The sequence below is a fragment of the Micropterus salmoides genome, unplaced genomic scaffold (assembly GCF_014851395.1).
Source record: "Micropterus salmoides isolate LMB-PRFRI ecotype aquatic unplaced genomic scaffold, ASM1485139v1 Ms_hic_scaffold_3, whole genome shotgun sequence".
NCBI classification, from domain to species: Eukaryota; Metazoa; Chordata; class Actinopteri; order Centrarchiformes; family Centrarchidae; genus Micropterus; species Micropterus salmoides.
The window spans coordinates 27862273-27879318 of record NW_024042261.1 but is presented as its reverse complement, the minus strand read 5'-3'; the positions used below and the strand labels follow the sequence as shown (position 1 = coordinate 27879318).

Here is a 17046-nt window from a genome sequence, read left to right as displayed (position 1 = left end):
AGGACGAGGGTGAGTGAACCTGGGAGGGAAACAGAGAGACAGGGTTAGAGGTGACGGCGACAAAGCACAGGGAAAATGTGAAAAAACAAGAAACATGAAAAGCCTGAACACAGAGGTAGCATCGGGTATGGAGCAACAATGATCAAGCCAGGATAGTGTGGAGAACCGGGGTTGAAATACAGGCAGGTATGAGGTGATTACTGGCAGGTGTGGCAGGCTGACGAGGTGGCTGATGAGATGCAGGTGCAGGCTGGGCTCAGGAGCAGAGGGAGAGAGAGAGCACACAGGGGAGAAAACACAGGGAGGCAGGCAGGGAACAGAAAACCAAGGAAAAAGCGGAATAACTGATAAAAAGGAGAAAAAACCAGGACACTCACCGTCAGCCGGGCTGCCACAACAACAAATATAAAATAAAAATATTTATGCTCCATGATATCTGTAATCTTGAGTAGGCTTGTTCCCAGTAAATGTTTTGTACTTTGCAGCTTGTGCACTCCAACAAAAGCTGTAGTTGTTTTTTTAAGGAAAAGGTCAACTAGTGTATTTGAAGAACAATTAACACATACATAACACATTAAAACAGGATTTTTTATGGAACTCAAAATGTTAACTGAACTGGTTTTAGTCTATGGACATTAGTCAGTAAGTAACTGGGAAACTCAGCTATTTAACCTCAGTAGGGTCGTTTGCCAGGATCGTCGATACCGCTGGTTCGTTAGTGTTCCTGGTTGCTGTAACGACAGTCGTTACAGTCGTTAGGACTACCGGTGGCCAAGACTGAACGACCATCGTTGGTGTCTTCACCTGAGGCCAATAGGTTACGTTTGTTGAGTTTCCCGGGAAGTGATGAAAGGACAGCATTGTAAGTGGGGGATAAGTGGTGGCGTAGAAACCCTCCTCTGATCAATGACGGCTTCTCAACCCGGGTGTAGATGGCTTCCTTGACACCTCTGTCAAACCATCCATCTTCTCTGTCTAAAATGTGCACCTGGTGGTCCTCAAACGAGTGTCCTCTGTTCTTCAGATGTAAGTAGACTGCAGAGTCTTGACCTGAGGAGTTGGCCCTTCTGTGTTGAGCCATGCGTTTGTGTAGTGGTTGTTTAGTCTCCCCAATATACAGGTCTGTGCATTCCTCACTGCATTGGACCGCATACACTAGATTGCTTTTCTTGTGTTTGGGTGTGCAGTCTTTGGGGTGTACCAGTATCTGTCTTAGTGTGTTCTTGGGTTTAAAAAACACAGGGATGTTGTGTTTGTTGAAAATCCTCCTGAGTTTCTGTGATACTCCAGACACGTATGGAATCACAATGTTGTTGCCCACACACACAGACCAATACCTACTCTTCGATTCCCACCACCCACTGGAGCACAAGCTAGGGGTCATGAGAACACTGCACCACAGAGCGAAAAACATACCAACAAGCGCCCAAGCCAGAGAGAAGGAACAGAACCACTTGAACGGGGCACTTACAGCCTGTAGATACCCTAAATGGACCTTTGTGAAAACAGCCACAAGATCCAAGAAGAACAAAACTACAGGGGATGAAGAAAAGAAGGTCAAACGCAACAACATTGTTTAAGAGAAACCACCAGAAACATCTGTAAATACATAGCACAGTGTTTCCCCTGGTTTCCCCACATTATTACCCTGTAACTGTGGCGCCGCGCTAGTGCGGCGGGGTGAAGGAGGGTGCAAATGATAGCAGCTGTGTACAGCGTGTCAACTTCGACAACCCAGCAGTATTCTAACGTTAACATATCCGTCTCCGGTATTGACAGCGTTGTGTTAAGAAAATAGATAGACTAACTTCTCAGAGTTAACTTCATTGTATTAGTTTTTCTATAAACATAAGGCTCCATTTCAATGGGTTTGTGTGAGAGACAGAGAGAGAGAGGGAGCTAGCGAGCAAGCAGAGGTGCTGAGTGAAACAATGCGCTGCATGCAGCTCCACAATGAATTATGATTTTACTCATATTAAATAGTATGTAGTATGTGGCGGTCAGCATTGATATTGTGGCATGTCGTGTCGCCAGAAATAAATCATGAATGGATAAATAAATCAATAATGAATGGGAAACACTGCAGTGTGGTGCAGATTCTAGAGACTGTTTTTATGTTATCTTGGTTCTGATAGTGAGTTAGTTAAAATCGCCTTAATATCAGCATGAAAAACCAATGATCATCCTTTCAGTCGTTAATAAGCGATCCTATCACTGATCGGAACATCATATACTGCATAATACAATTCCTGAAATTTAGTTATGGCTTTTGATTTTAGTGTGCCACCCCAGGTTTTTCAGTGGCCCCATCGGGCCACCCCTAGGAAAGATTTCTGGGGGCGCCACGGATTTTCACTCCTGTCCTATCCCACTTCCACAAAAATACTCCTGTCCCTTCTCAGTCCTGGAAGAGTGACTCCCGGCCTACCCCATTTCATATTAGGACTGCATACTTATACAGATCTTTGATTCCCTGATACCCTGCCTGCTCCTGTTGACTTTCACATCCCAGTCCCAGAATCTCACAGGAATCTGTTGACCCACAGGATTCCCTAAAAAATGTCAAAAATCAATCTTTTTATTACAGTGCACATTCCTTTTGGTCAAACTTAGTCATTACACTATTGTTCATGTCAAGTCAGCACAACCTATGAAGAGTAGTTTTATTCCTGTTTAGGACATAAAAATGCCTTTGCAATTTCAGGCCTACGAAATGTTTTTAAGGGGATTAAATACTGTAATATTAACCTGTGCTGCAGGAAAGGACATGTTAGCTAACAATTGAGTAGCATGATTTAATACTAGTTTAAAACATTACAGCAGATTGCACCACTCACAAACTAATCAGTATCTTAAATTGACCATGGCATAAAACTCCTGAAGCACATCTGAACCTTCAAGTTGATAAGTGAACTTTAATCTCACCTTCTTATGAATTCTGGGACAGCCTAGAATTCTGGGACAGCCTAGAACACAGTTTACATTGCGTTCTGCTTTCCTTTAGGTCAAAATAAGGTTCACCCATCTATCATCCTCCTCTCTTCCTTCTTCCTAAAATCAGCTGTAGAGAGGCTGTTATGACCTCTTCCATCACTGCTTTGAAACAAGCCTCAGGCTTTAAAAGGTGTTGCTCCTTCACTGTCCAAATTGAGAGTGAATACTGTAGAGTGGCAGAGTTTAGCACTTTACACCATTATATCCTGCTGTACACTTTCTAGCTTGAAATACAGGTACCTGTGAACCACATGATAGAAACACCGTGTAGAGAAGGTTTTGAATTTTGTATTATCTCTTGCACTGCGGAATTTGGCTGATGTTCCTTTGTTTAATGGGTTTGTTTGACAGCAGGCAGCAAACAGTGACAGATCCGACCACATCTGCTCAATAAAATCAGTCCAGTTTGTTCATTTCTTACAGTATTATCCCCCCCCCCCCCCCATGCATAGAAACAGCAATACATTTCATCACATATGGTGTTCAGGAATGAAGTATGTTTTTAATTTTATGTTTTTGTAATTACTTGAATTTATCTTTTTTGTTTGTGTTGCTTAAAAATAATAAAAAATAGCTGAAAAATTTCTTTAAATATTCTTGTTTTCTGACCCTAGTGAAAGATTTTACGTAGAAAACGGAATATAAAATATGGAAAATATGGAAATTACCAAAAATTATTATTATGACGCCCATTACGCAAAGATATCATGATTTATATGTTAGACAGGGTATGCATGAACAAAATGCATATTCCTTTTAAGAAATAAAAGTAATTAACAAACAGAAATGCAAAGTATTTTAACTTACATTTACATTGCTGATGTAAAACGCGATCAAAATTTATACTTATTTGGAATTTAGGTGGGATAGTATTGTGTAAAACTTACTGTCAACAACAATCCCAGATACAGACCATATGAACCTTCACTAAATTTAACCATGTTTTACTGCTTGAGTCTTCAAGACATTTGAAACAAAAGTAATGTAATTTTCTGTTGCAGACTTTCGAAAACATGTCAAAAATCATACTTACGATCAATTCTCATAAAATTCGTTAAAGTCATGGAGTATGAAGGTGATAAAGCAAGTGTGTTGTTTTAGATGTTGGAGAGGGCCCCAAACAGAACATCATGGTTCTAGAAAACTCACAAAAAATTGCAGTTTTAAAGAATTCATTATGTCCTTGATGTGACGAAATAATGTGATGTTTGAACAATGACAGCGATTACAATCAAACTTATAAGTTCTGCGCCATCGAGGGGATATCGGCGTGAGGAAAAATGAGTTTTTGTGTATAAATTTGTGAGGGAGAGATAGAGAGAGAGAAAGAGAGGGAGAGAGAGAGACAGAAAAAGAGATGAAGACAGCAGAGAACAAATTATTGGGATCAAGCCAGATGCTTCAGGTCTCCATAGAAACTCCCCATACTTCACACTCTTCTCTATTTTCCTTCCATTTCTTTATTTATTTTGTTGTCAGCAGTTCCCGAATAACTTAATTAAAGCCAAGGCAGGCTAGCATGCTGTGTGAGATGACAGGAGGCCTGAGATGATTTGTGATGGATTACTGCATTTTATCTTCCCTTTATTTACTCCGTTGAAACTCACTGAAGCCTGCTATAATGCCAAATGAATGTGTGATAAACAGTGTTTTTGTGTTTGCTCAGAATGATTTAACAAACAAGTCTTTGCAAATATGGATGAGACTTTTTCCCCCCCTTTACTTTATACATAATCCATGTTTTTGTTTTGAACTGGTGTCCTGCTGTCTGTGCAGATAAAAGTGGTGGCAGCAGCAGTCGGTACCTGTAAAAAGCTCCGCTGCAGAGCTCCAGTGATAAACACGACTCTTAATTGGACATCATGGGGAGAGTAAATGCACATCATCTTTACTTGAACTGATTAACGAGCAAAGTTTGTTTTTCTGTTTATTTTCTGTTTATGTAACGTCATCCCTATAATGCCACACGGTACAAGGTCACAAAGATTTCTGGATACACAAATTTGCATCACTGATAAATTCAAAGTTGGGTTTGATTTAACGCTTGAAGGGTTTTAAAACAGACACAGAATAGCGGCATACATCATAAACCTTGAAGGTTAGGTCCTCCAGGCAGAAAATATAATTTTTTTCCAACCACCTACACATCTTTCTGAAATATAAAATATAGACCTAGTTTCCGTCTGTCTGTCATGAAAAAAACTTTAACTTCGACTGATATCAAATACTGACTGAGCTGACACGCACTGTCAATCAACCTACTGTATCAAGAGCTCTGTCAGTCAGAGTTGAGAAGTTTTTATTTGCTATTTCAGGGCTAAACTATTGAACATGTCTTTTCCGTGATTGAAGCTTCAAAATGAAGTTTAGAGTACATGCACTCTAGTCGCCTCTTATTCAGTGATTGTTGCCCCAAGTCAGAATAATACTCAACGAGTTAAGAGTTACTCTTCTTTAATGGCTGCTGAGCTCTGTGGCAGTCGAGGTGAAACTCTCTGCAGGCTTCAAGTTCAATAATCTGAACCTATGAGGGGCAGTGGGGATGGTTAACCGAGGTGGACGTTTGTTGCAAAACATTGTTTTTTTCTCTGGTAATGTAGTATACAGAGCTGCCACTACCTCTGAATTGCACTTAAGCCAGTGTAACTGGGCTTTGGCTTTGTGGTTTCTCTTCCTACTAATGGACTGTCCTCAGCCAGGGGTGCCATCCATCACATGCACTACCTGAAGTCTGGAGCCTCTATAAAGATTAGGACTGTTAAGAGAAGATGGATGGCCCTTGTCTCTGCCAAGCATCATCCCCAAATACCTAAATTAAATCTAGAAATCCTCATAGGGAGTTTAGATTAGCCTAGTAATAGCTGATATGAGGCAGGGCTAGCCTCGCCCCCGCTATCATTACAGTGTCATATCTTGAAATATTTATGAGAATTGCGAACATTTCCTTAAAGAGCCATTTTAACGTTAGTTGAAGAGGACTTAAGAGGTGGGAGAAAATTTCACCTTGGTTTAATTCCCAGTGGGATCTTTGTGGTGTAAGACATATTCTCAATAGGCAGAGGAAAGCGGAGAGAGTGGACAAGATGACTGGCTCATTCCTCACTCCCTCCCTCCCCTCCCTCCTGTCTTTCTTTTTTTGCCTCTGGGAATTAGTCAAAGAGAGAAACAATCGTTAAAGAAGTCCATATTAGATTGACCTTTGTTTCTCAGCTTACACCTCTTTTGGTCTTTTAAAAGGTTTGTTGGTCCTGTGGCCTTTTAAAGCCAGTGGTTATGGATTTGTTTCCTCTCATTGAGATGGTTGACTGAGGTGGCATGTTTTAATTCGCCGTTGGAAGCACTTTAAAAAACAAGCACACCTGGTTTATTAGACACAAAGCTTCCTCCGCTTTGTAGCAGTATTTTAGAGAGGAGGCGAGTACATGATTGTGGTGTCACCTATTGACATTGGTATGATTTTTTACTGTGAATGAACACATGAATGAATAAGACTACTTTCTGGATACATGAGGTGCTTTACATTGGAGCTGTTATTAAGTCTTTTGAGGCATGCAAATGAGCTCATGCATACAGACATAGATAATAGTGAGCATAAGTATTCTTACACAAACATATTAGTATGCTCTTAAACTGAGTTACGTAATGGTTAAAATTTGAGATGAGAAGTATATTTTTCCCTTTCTTTTTCCAATTAATAGGCTATTGGCACTTCTTTAAGGTAACATATTTGACCTTGATTGACAGGTAGAATCTTATAATTTTTAATACAGAGGCCTCGTGTTTAAATCAATAATCAAGATGTGCAGCTTTCCAAGGTCTTCCAGGTTCCTTGAAAGTAGCTTAATGGCGATAGCAATAAACTGCAAAATGGAAGCAACTGGAAATGGCTGCAACTAATTATTTGCTTCATCAGTTAATCTGACAATTATTTTCTCAATGAACCGATTAGTGACACACACACACACACACATCTGATTGACATAATGTATTCCCTAGCCCCTTACCCTAACCTTTGCCATCACAACTACACAGCTAACCTCAGTGACAAGGATCTGCTTGCCATCCGCCATTCCAGACCCCGGTCTTTTGGGACAGATCTTGCTCTGGTGCTGCCCCCACACTCTGGAAAAAACTCCCACTTGAGAGCCGCACCACAACTTCTTTGAGGATGTTCAAAAAGCATATCAAACCACACCTCTTCATTGATGCCTTTAGGCCCTAAACACAACCCCCCAACCCCCCCTCTTTGTTGCTGCCTTGGGTACCTTGAAAGGAGATATATAAAAATAAGTAACTTGAACCCTAATACCAAGTCTTAACCCTCAAACCCTCAGTCTCTACCCATGGGGACCTAAATTTTAGTCACCTGGTGTCCAAGTCCCCCTGGGCTAGTGTGCAAGTCCCCACTGGGATATAAACACACACACACACTAACAAACAGTATAGAGTTAGTTAGAGCAGAATACTGGACATATCAAGACAGCAGGTAAACATGGAGGACATTTTGAATTTCAATTAAGAACAAAGAACAGCAAATTGAAAAGGGAGAAAATCATAAAAAGGTGAAGATTTTTTCAAAAACATAATCAAATATCAAATATAAAACAAGATAGAATATAATGATAAAATATCACCTAAAGCCTCAAACACAGTCCGGCAGTTGAGGAAATGAGCAGTCAACACTTATATAGTGCGACTTAATTTCAGCACAGTCACAGTGCTGAACTGTGCTGAGTGAGACCAGTGTAATGAACTGCCACCAATCTCTCTTCCACATTTTCTACTCTAACAGTCAAATCTAGCATCAAGAATCTCAAGCTGCTGCTGCTGCTGCTGCAGTCAGTGGTAAGTCTCTCCTCCCCTTATGTCAATGCATCATGAAAGGTTTTTGTATTTCCCCCCCGCTAGCATTCTAAAGACCCATGTGTATCATGTCTGAGTGCTGCAAGGATGGGAAAGAGCAGCCTTTTCTCATTTCCTCTGACTGTTTTGGAAGTGAATCACATTAGCACAGTGACAGGAAGTATGCCTAGACCATAAAACATCCCGCTTTGCCTCTGTCCAAATGAGAGATGTGTCTGCTCAACACTGCAGGTGCTTGCAGGAGCTGAATGATGCAACGAGAATATTAAAAAATTACTCTCTCTGGCATTTCTCTTTAGGCCACCCTCACTGCTGCATCTCATTCTCGGGTGGCTCACATTTACCCGCTTATCAGATTTAAAACCATCATCGCTGTACCGGGCACTGGCTGTTTTATGGTGGTTGGACTATCAGGCTGTTGTGCATCAAGTGTTTGGGGTAGGAGACACCGTTGAGCACGCCTGGCAGACCTGGGCAGTGCCAGTTGTGGGTAACAGGCCAAGATGTGTCAGGGGAGCAGACTGTTATTATCTGCGATGAAAATCCATGCTATCCTGACGGCTACAATTAGTGTCAGCTGGGGTATTGAGTCTTTAAAAAGGACTCCTGGCCTTTTGGCTCCCAGCCTGTCTGGCTATAGATGTCTCTAATGAGTCATTAGCCGCATGGCCTCTCCTCTCATGAGTCCACCCCATAATGGCACACCTTTCATCTATTTTACAGAGAGGATGTCGTTGGTCATTAGTACAGCTCTGAAGTCCTATTACCTTTACGTCAATGATGAATGAATAGAATGCGACTGCCAAGAACAATATCTCTTCGTATCCTGTGGTCAGCCATGACTCTTTTTTAATTCAATTTCTCCTCCACTATTAAGTGAAATTGATAATTGATGCGGTCTAACTTCATTGTCAGAAGATGTTGAATTTTTTAACTAGAACCACAGGGCAGCTTGTCATTGCTGTGCATTTTGCTGTCATTTGCTGTCACAGATGATGACTTGACACTGATGTGATCCATGGGGAGCTGCAGCTCTTGGGATGAAACCTTCTAAAATAATGAAGCTGCTCTAGCGGTTTAAAATGCTGCACATTGCCCAAACCCAGTGCCATCTTGCCCGTGCCACTCAGTATTGCCTCCATGCCTTTGTATATTATGCAGCTTTGGATTGTTATTTTCTCTTCATGTCTTTGTTTTTGACACAGGAGCAAATTGTAAGTGTGTGCTGCGGATTGGCAACCCTAGGCGAGCTCAAAGTCTTCAGTTCAAAACTGAGGGCACTATCGACAGGGTTCAGAGGCTTGTTTTGCATAACACTGCCTGAGGAAAAATCCAAACAAGCGCTTTTTTTTAAAACTTCAATTGAATGCAGCTCCTCAGCAGAGTGTCAGTTTATCCAGACACCAGATCTGCACACACACAACATATTGTATTAATTAAATAATGTAAATGTATTTTTAAATACAGCATAAGCATAACGCAGAAACCTAGAGTGGTGAAGTAATTGCTTTAGGATTTGGATTCATTATTTAATCAGTTATTGTATTGTTAATTAATGGTCAAATGGACAAACCTGACTTTTCCATACATTAACTGGAGATAAAACTATTTGCACACACAGCTATTTTGACATGGATCTGTCAATGTCAGTGCAGTCAGCAAGTAGTTATACACAACTGCATTAATTTGCTAAGAACAAGTTGGTTTGCTTTATTCTTTATTCTATTTTTGAGACGAATGAAAACTAGAAAAATTATGAAGACTTTGACTATATTAAAACTATTTTAACAAATGTCCTAAAATTAAATTTACTATTAGGTTGGTGATATGGATAAAATAGTCTAATACCCCATGTATCATTTTACATAGATTTTGAATAAGATGGAAAAGTTCATTGTAAGCACCTGAACCAGATTGAGAGAGGATTTTTATGTTCATCATGATGTTTTTTTGTTTTGTTTTTTTCTACCAGAAATTGGCTTCCACTGTTTTTGGGTGGACCAATAAAAACATTTAAACAAAGATTGTTCATCGCATTGATGCAAATAATCATATTTTAAAAACATCCAATACTACCATAAAGCAGTTCTGCTCATTGACACAACACAACCAGATATACAGTATTACAGTGAAAGACAACTTGGTATAAACAGTATGGCAGAATCTCTTATGGTAGACACATGTATACTGTCTGGTGGTATTATTATATCACCAACCTTATTAACTATCATCAGTATATTATCATCAGTATACCATATTTGTAGTATGCTGCAGATAACCACTCTCTATCTGCACTTGTATAACTTTGATAAAGTTGTGACCTTGGTCGGTAGCTCAGCTTACTGTTGCAGATTCATGGTTCAGAGCTTGTTGTAAAGCTGAAAACAATCTTTGCACTTAACACCACTCAAGGCTGGAAAATTAGAATCTGTCCTTCTTTTTGATTATTACATCAAGGCCACAGAAGAACAGCGACAGAGCTGCTCTGTGAAGTGTTGACAACGGTAAAACTAGGGTGGAAGACGCTGGAAAGAACACTGAAGTACAGAGATTACTTACTGCTAAATGTACAGAAAGGCTTTCTAGCAGAAATCATTGGATAGATATCTCATTATTTCTGGAATAAATATTATAACCCCTTGACGCCGATTGTTGCGAATTGCGTCATACCTCTTCCTTGCAGACTGCAAGCCAAGATAGCACATGGATTCCCCCAATGCCTGTTGGTGCAAATTCGATACATACCTAGGAACCTTTTGCAGGCCCTGGTTTCTCGTTTATGCCTGTTGTCGCTAATTTGCATCATACCTACACATACCTAAATTTATATCTTTTCTATGTTCTATAGACAAATTAACAATCTTCACTTAATTTAACATCAGTTTGAATGAAAACACAAAATTATTATTTTTAATTTTTTTATTGTAAAAAAATTCAGGCGTTAAGGGAATAATGTCAAAAGGTGGCCTTGTCTGGAGATCATCTGTGTCTTTTCAGAGCCCACAGAAAGCCAATGCCTAATTCTAATTCTACTGAATGGGCAGTTGCTGGTTCCCACTAAGGGAGACCAACTCAGGTGGACAACCTTGAACTCCTCCTAACCATTGACCCACCAAGGACCAGTCTGTCTGCGTGAGTTGATCTTTGTCCTGCTCTTCCAATTAAAAAAAACAAAAACAACAGCATCTCTGAAGCACCTGGGGTCCACTGTCCAATAGAACGAAGGATGGAATCCCGTTCAAAGATGAACCCATATCAGCCAACTGGGTACCGGGTTAACTTGACCCTACTTTTGCTCATGCTTCATAGATAACAACAATGCTCATATTTGTATATATATATAAGTGTATATATATATTGCTTGCTTAATTCGGGGGGTTAGTAGAATGTTTATTGCTGCAGATGGTCAAATCCTGTTTTACATTCATTATTGTTTCTTAAGCATACAAACCACTTGTACTTTCTTAGTTTATTTTTTTCCCTACTACAGTATGTCAACAGCAGGTACTTCACTGATCAAGACCCCATTCAGTGAAGTCCTCCACATACGGCATGCATCTGCATTTATTGTGTCTCAGTAGTTGTGCAGCATCCTTCCTCCTACTGTTCATTAGCTTGTTTGTGTGCCTGCTTGGCTTGGTGCACTGGCTGTTAGGTTGCTGGACTTAAATGGGTACAAATAAGCAGAGAAATGGATAAGAGAGTGTGAAGAATGAAGCTGTGTGATGTAACATCCGGCATTGGAGGACACCCTTGTCTTTTGATCGAGCTGACTGAAAAACACTTCACACATGGCTATGGACTGAATGCAGAGCTCAATCCCTCCAAGGCTAAAGCATTAAATCTCCATGACCTGCCTTTTTCATTTTCATCCTTCTCCTTGTACATTAGTTCCTGCTCTGTGAATATTCAGATAAATAAGATAGCAGATCCACAGTCTTTACCACCATATTTTTTCTTCTTTTTGTTACGTTTTTTTACACTGTTCTTTATAAACTCCAATTGTTCTCTGAGAAACACACATGTGCATCGACCTCCGCCTGTATTTAGACACTTTGGAAAATGCTGAGCACCAGAATATATGGGATAATCTCCCCTCTCTCCATTTCAATTGAAGCAAGAGAGGGTTAAAACTCTGTGGCAGTACACTGTGCAGAGGAGAGATTGGCTAATCTGTGAAAGCGAGTCCGCAGCTCACAAGAATATTATGCTCACTGATTTAATGTCCTCTCTGTCTTTTTCTCCTAGGTAAGCACTTTCTCGCTGCTGTGTTGGGGATGGGGGTTGGGTCACTTGTCGTGGTGGCTGCCTACGAGGGCTGGGATGACTGATTGAGGTGATGTACTGCAGTGTGTCCATTCACAACAGAATAGCTGGTAGCGCTGATTCCTCAACACATTGACAAGCGAGGACTCGGAGCCTGGGAAATGTAAAGCTCTGAGCTACACTGCTCACACCCAGCAGTTTATCCAGTTAGGTTTCTTAAAAGGGAAATTCCAGTTTCATACCTACCTGGGTTTGATTTTCTTCTGTCCTGCAATTATTCATACTGTTAATACTAATTCACCAAGGTAATTGTTGAGATGAGCCATCAGCTAATCAGACAGGTTTTAAACAAAACCTGAAAGAGAAAATGTATTAATTATAGTATATTAAGTAAAATTATTACCTTAATTATTGCTGCAGACAGTTTTCTTGTGCATTGCAACCTATGTTTTGGGTGTGCTCACCTGAACCACCAATGTGTCCCTGAGACACTTAACTCCTAGTTGTTCCAGACAGGGAACCTCTGACATAAATAGCTATTGTAGGTTTCTCTGGAAAAGGTTTCAGCGAAATGAGGAAATGTATAATCAATGTTATCATAATAACAATTGGTTATTTGACTAGATATAACGACAAACCCACAGCGAATTATTATCCGACTGCAGCTACACTAAACTCTACAAAGCGTGAATAGAGCATATTTTAGCTCATTGTTTTGGTTTTTCAGCCCTCAGTTTTACTGTTGCTTTACTGTTTTCATTCACCTTCATCAGCATTGTTTTCATCTGCAACTGGCAGATGTTTTCAGTCTAGTCTATCTAGTATTTTTAGTTGAAAATACCCATCTCCACTGTCAATTAAAGTTAGCAACTAGCTGGTAAGCGTAGTGAAGCATTTTAAGATAAGATAAGCTAAAAAGCCAGATATTTACCTCAGGAGTTGGTGGGGACCAAAAGCAGCGCTAAAAGGAGAGTGAATATTGGACTTATTTATCAGGTGGACACAAACACAATTCCCAATGAATGCTAATGGATGTATAAATATGCAAGTGTTTACTAAAACATTCGCCATGTCAACTTTGATAATATGTCAGTGTTGCGTTTATAGATTTAAGGCCGACTTCCTGGTTCAACTTACTTATCGTAGTTGAATATACACACATTTTTTAGTGTGATGAGGGATCAGCATTTTGGTTTCACCTCATCAGTTTTACCTCCAAATAAGTGGTTTAGATAAGCTGGATAAACTGTTCGCTTGTTTACAACCTGTCTGATCGTCTGACTGCTCGTTTCTTGCCCCTCTTGGCGTTTGCTGTAGCGACGTCACCATGTTCCCAGACCTCTTTTGTTAGCTGAGTGCAATGGTGTCATAATTGGCATGGTAATAATGGGAAGAACTAGGAAAATGAGAAACAAGTTGTTCTAAAGTGTGAGAGATTTTGTTTAAACTTAGTCAAATATCAATCAACACTTGAAATGTAATGCTCTGTTGGCTTTTAAAACAATGTTTAAATAAAAATTGCTGCTCAAAGAAGGGATTTGGGCTTAAACAGCAGTTGATATTCCAGTAACCCTGCAGAATTGACACTGAGATGGAACTACTTCCACATCAGTGCAGCAGTCAGGTTGTGGTGTGGTCTGCTGAGCCTCCATTATGCATGAGGGCTGACCACCCTTCACCAGCTGTCACAGAGCTGACCACTGAATCCCATCTGGACCCTGGGGGACGTCACCGTGGTCCATCAGGGAGGCTGTAAGATGAGCCCACTGACACGGTAACTCACACCCCGGATCCCACTTACTGCAGCCCTGTCTCTCCCCTCGGTCAATAGCCTCCCCTTCCCACTCCCTCTGAGGCTGGGTATCTCTTGTTCTTGGGTTCAAAGGTTGGGCTGCTGCTCTGATGTAGTAGCTCGAAAGCCATTTTTATCTTTGCAAGCTCTGGTTGTTTCTCGCTTCAGTTGATGGCTTCAGGTTGAAGCGTTTAACATTTTGTTATGGAAACAATAGATTTAAGAAAAGCTTTGCATCATGTTGATTCAAAACATCTAAAACATTTAAACAAATCAATAGAATAAAATGTGTCAAACAGAACATGCAGAACATCTTAATAAGAATAAAAATGTGAATAAAATGACAAAATAGTTAAATTTTTTATTAGGGTTAGGGTGAGGGTTTCTTTAAAGAATTTACAGAAGCTGCGTGTTTGCTGCCTTTCCATGTTACTTTGTTGCTGTAGTGTTTGATGACCTAAGGTAGGGTGTGATTACCATTCACAACTAGTAAAATCCTCTCTGGACAGGAAACCAATTCAAACATGCTAACGCAGGGATGATGAGTGCTGTCTGGCATTTTGTGCCCAACAAGCTGAAGCCTTCTCACAGTTTTGGGGTAAAAACAAAAACATTTATTTGCATCTGACAGAACAAGATATGCTCTTACGCTCTTACTGACATATTCAATGTGCTTACTAAAGGTTGGGTTATGCTTAATCAGAACAAGTTCATAGACGTGTTGTCGAACCATGTAGGAAGTCTAAAGTGTTTATAGTTGTTCCAAATGGCTACATGTGATATCATTTAAACACAGGAATAACATCACACATTAGCGGACAGTCGCTGGGGTTGTCCAAAACTGTACTTTTTTTGTTAGTCTGTTCAATTATTAAAATTTTTAATTAGGGCTAGAGATATGACCAGTTATATGTCGTCCGCATAATATACACTGTGTTGAGTTGTTGAGTAATGAATAAGAGTGGACCAAGCGTTGAACCCTGTGGAACACCATATGGAATATAAGCATGTTCATCAAAACTTACAAAGTCTTCCCGTTAGGAGATATGGTGTGGAACCAGTTGAGAGCATTTTAACAAAATCAAAATCTCTGTAGCTATCAGCACAGTGTGATTAATTGCATCAAATATGGCACCAGTATGGGGGCATTAGCACTTTGTCTGAAGACTTACTAATGCTAAAGGGTGCTTTTGAAACAGATCTGCAGTTATTCAAGATGAGTCTAATGGGTTTTTCTTAAGGAGAGTTCTAACTGGACATCAGGTTATAATAATAATAAATAATAAGAAACTTTATGTATATAGCACTTTTCAAAGCAACAAAGTTACAAAGTTCTTTTCGTGGTTGAACCATGAACAAAAACATTTGGACTGATGAAATAAGGTGCGTTTTAAGAAGTGATTTAGAAGATGTCACTTATAGGATACGCTGATAGTATACAAGGTTGGTTCAGGGCCGGTTATCTCCTGCCCTGTCTGTATTGATGATGTCATGGCTCTGATAATCACCGTCTGTGTTTGCAGTTTGCAGTTTACAGTATTGTCTATTCAGCATGTCTAAAAGTGGCCCTTTGGAGCAGATGGTGCTGGAGGCAGGAGACCAACCCTTCTCTCACCTCAATCTGGATAGCAGGGCTCATCACTCCCAGCCTGGATTGAGATGGAAAAGATTTTTTGCTTAAGGCACAACAAGAGGCAGAAATTTTGTGAGAAAAGCAACGGTGAAACCATAGTTTATTTGTGGATATGTAAAACTGAAAAGATTTTCTCATCACATACTGTAACTGTTAGCTGTGGGTTCAGGATGTTTGTTATTTGAGAAGTGGTAAAGTGCTTCCCCCCTTAATCTTTTTCCAGGGTGCCATATGTGAGCCACCCATCTAATGTCCACAGGAAATCTATAGATTAGTGTTAATAAGTGCATGCCATACTGCAAATGCACATTACACACAGCCTGTCATCATTGAAATGTCTTAGGAATAATCCTTATCAGACAGCCTTTGTGTTCTAACATCTGATTAAGGAAAATTGAAGGGACTCCTTTATCTGTGCTGCACTGCATCTGTGCAGCTAATTAGAAATGTTACCACTTCCTCCCCAAAAAATGTCTCAATTACATTTTGAACATTTAGCACCATAGAAGTCTTGTTGAGAATGCATGCATGTATGTGCATGTGTGCGCATGTGTGTGTGTGTGTGTGTGTTTGTGTGCCATATGTGAACAGTTTTTTTAGTTACTAGATAGTAAAAATAGTATACAATTATGCTAAAACCTATATATTTGCTATAATGATCATATAGAGAGGTGTAGGAGGGTTGTAGTACGTTTCTGATTTAGTAGTACTTTACTTGAACATCTACATTTGATAAAACTTCACTGCATTTCAGAGTCATTGTACTTCATGCAATGCTCCACTTTTATTTGAAGGCTGTAAACCAGTAACCTTTGTAAGATTTTACATGTGAAAAATTTGATGAGCTCATAAAATTTGATGCATTGTTGGAATTTAAACCAGCCAGCAGTATATAATGAGTAGTGAGACCGTCTGTAAGTGGTCTGAGCTTTACTCACCCCTGTGTTGGATGCAGAGTAAGTGCAAAGTGCTCGTCTCAATGCAGATACAGTATGTCATCAAATTCTGTATATGATTTAAAAACAAGAACCAGCAAATGAATCCTTAAGGAAAGTCAAGACACATTTATTTTAGAAATTAGACCAATATGCTTTTAAACTTTTTTTTGTATTTCAGCTTCTTGGTCACTGTTTTATAATAAAACAGGGTTAATTATTATAGTTTTTTGTTTAATTAACTGTAGTAAGATATTCAATGTGAAAGTCCTAAACCTAAAATTTTATAAGGGTGTATTAGGGCCACTGTAGATGCAGATAATATTTCATCAGACTTTCTGAGATAAAAGTCCTACATTTCCAAGAAAAAAACTCAGAATTTTTTTTTTTTTTTACAGTCATTAATAATACAAGACCAGAGTCAGTGCAGACATAAGAGAAGAGGTGGAGCTTTCAGACAGTTGAGCAGATATGAGGGACTGCAACAAAGCAGACCACTTGAAAGCATGTGTCACATTTTAATCATTTATAAATTACTGCAGTTCTTCCACAATTTTTATGCT

At 39.7% G+C, this 17046-nt stretch overlaps 1 protein-coding gene across 7 annotated transcripts in view; it reads left to right on the top strand.

Annotated features, from left to right (window-relative positions):
• cadm1b (cell adhesion molecule 1b) overlaps positions 1-17046 on the top strand; it is a 146226-nt gene that overhangs the window by 35656 nt on the left and 93524 nt on the right. Inside the window, exon 1 of one of the 7 annotated variants that reach the window (XM_038692594.1) lies at positions 12106-12193. The exons of 5 other annotated variants lie outside the window; for them this stretch is intronic. The gene's annotated coding sequence lies outside the window, so the exon portion shown is untranslated. Of the gene's footprint in view, positions 1-12105; positions 12194-12228; positions 13898-17046 lie in introns of those variants that run through there. One more of the 7 variants, XM_038692595.1, reaches the window with a different exon arrangement.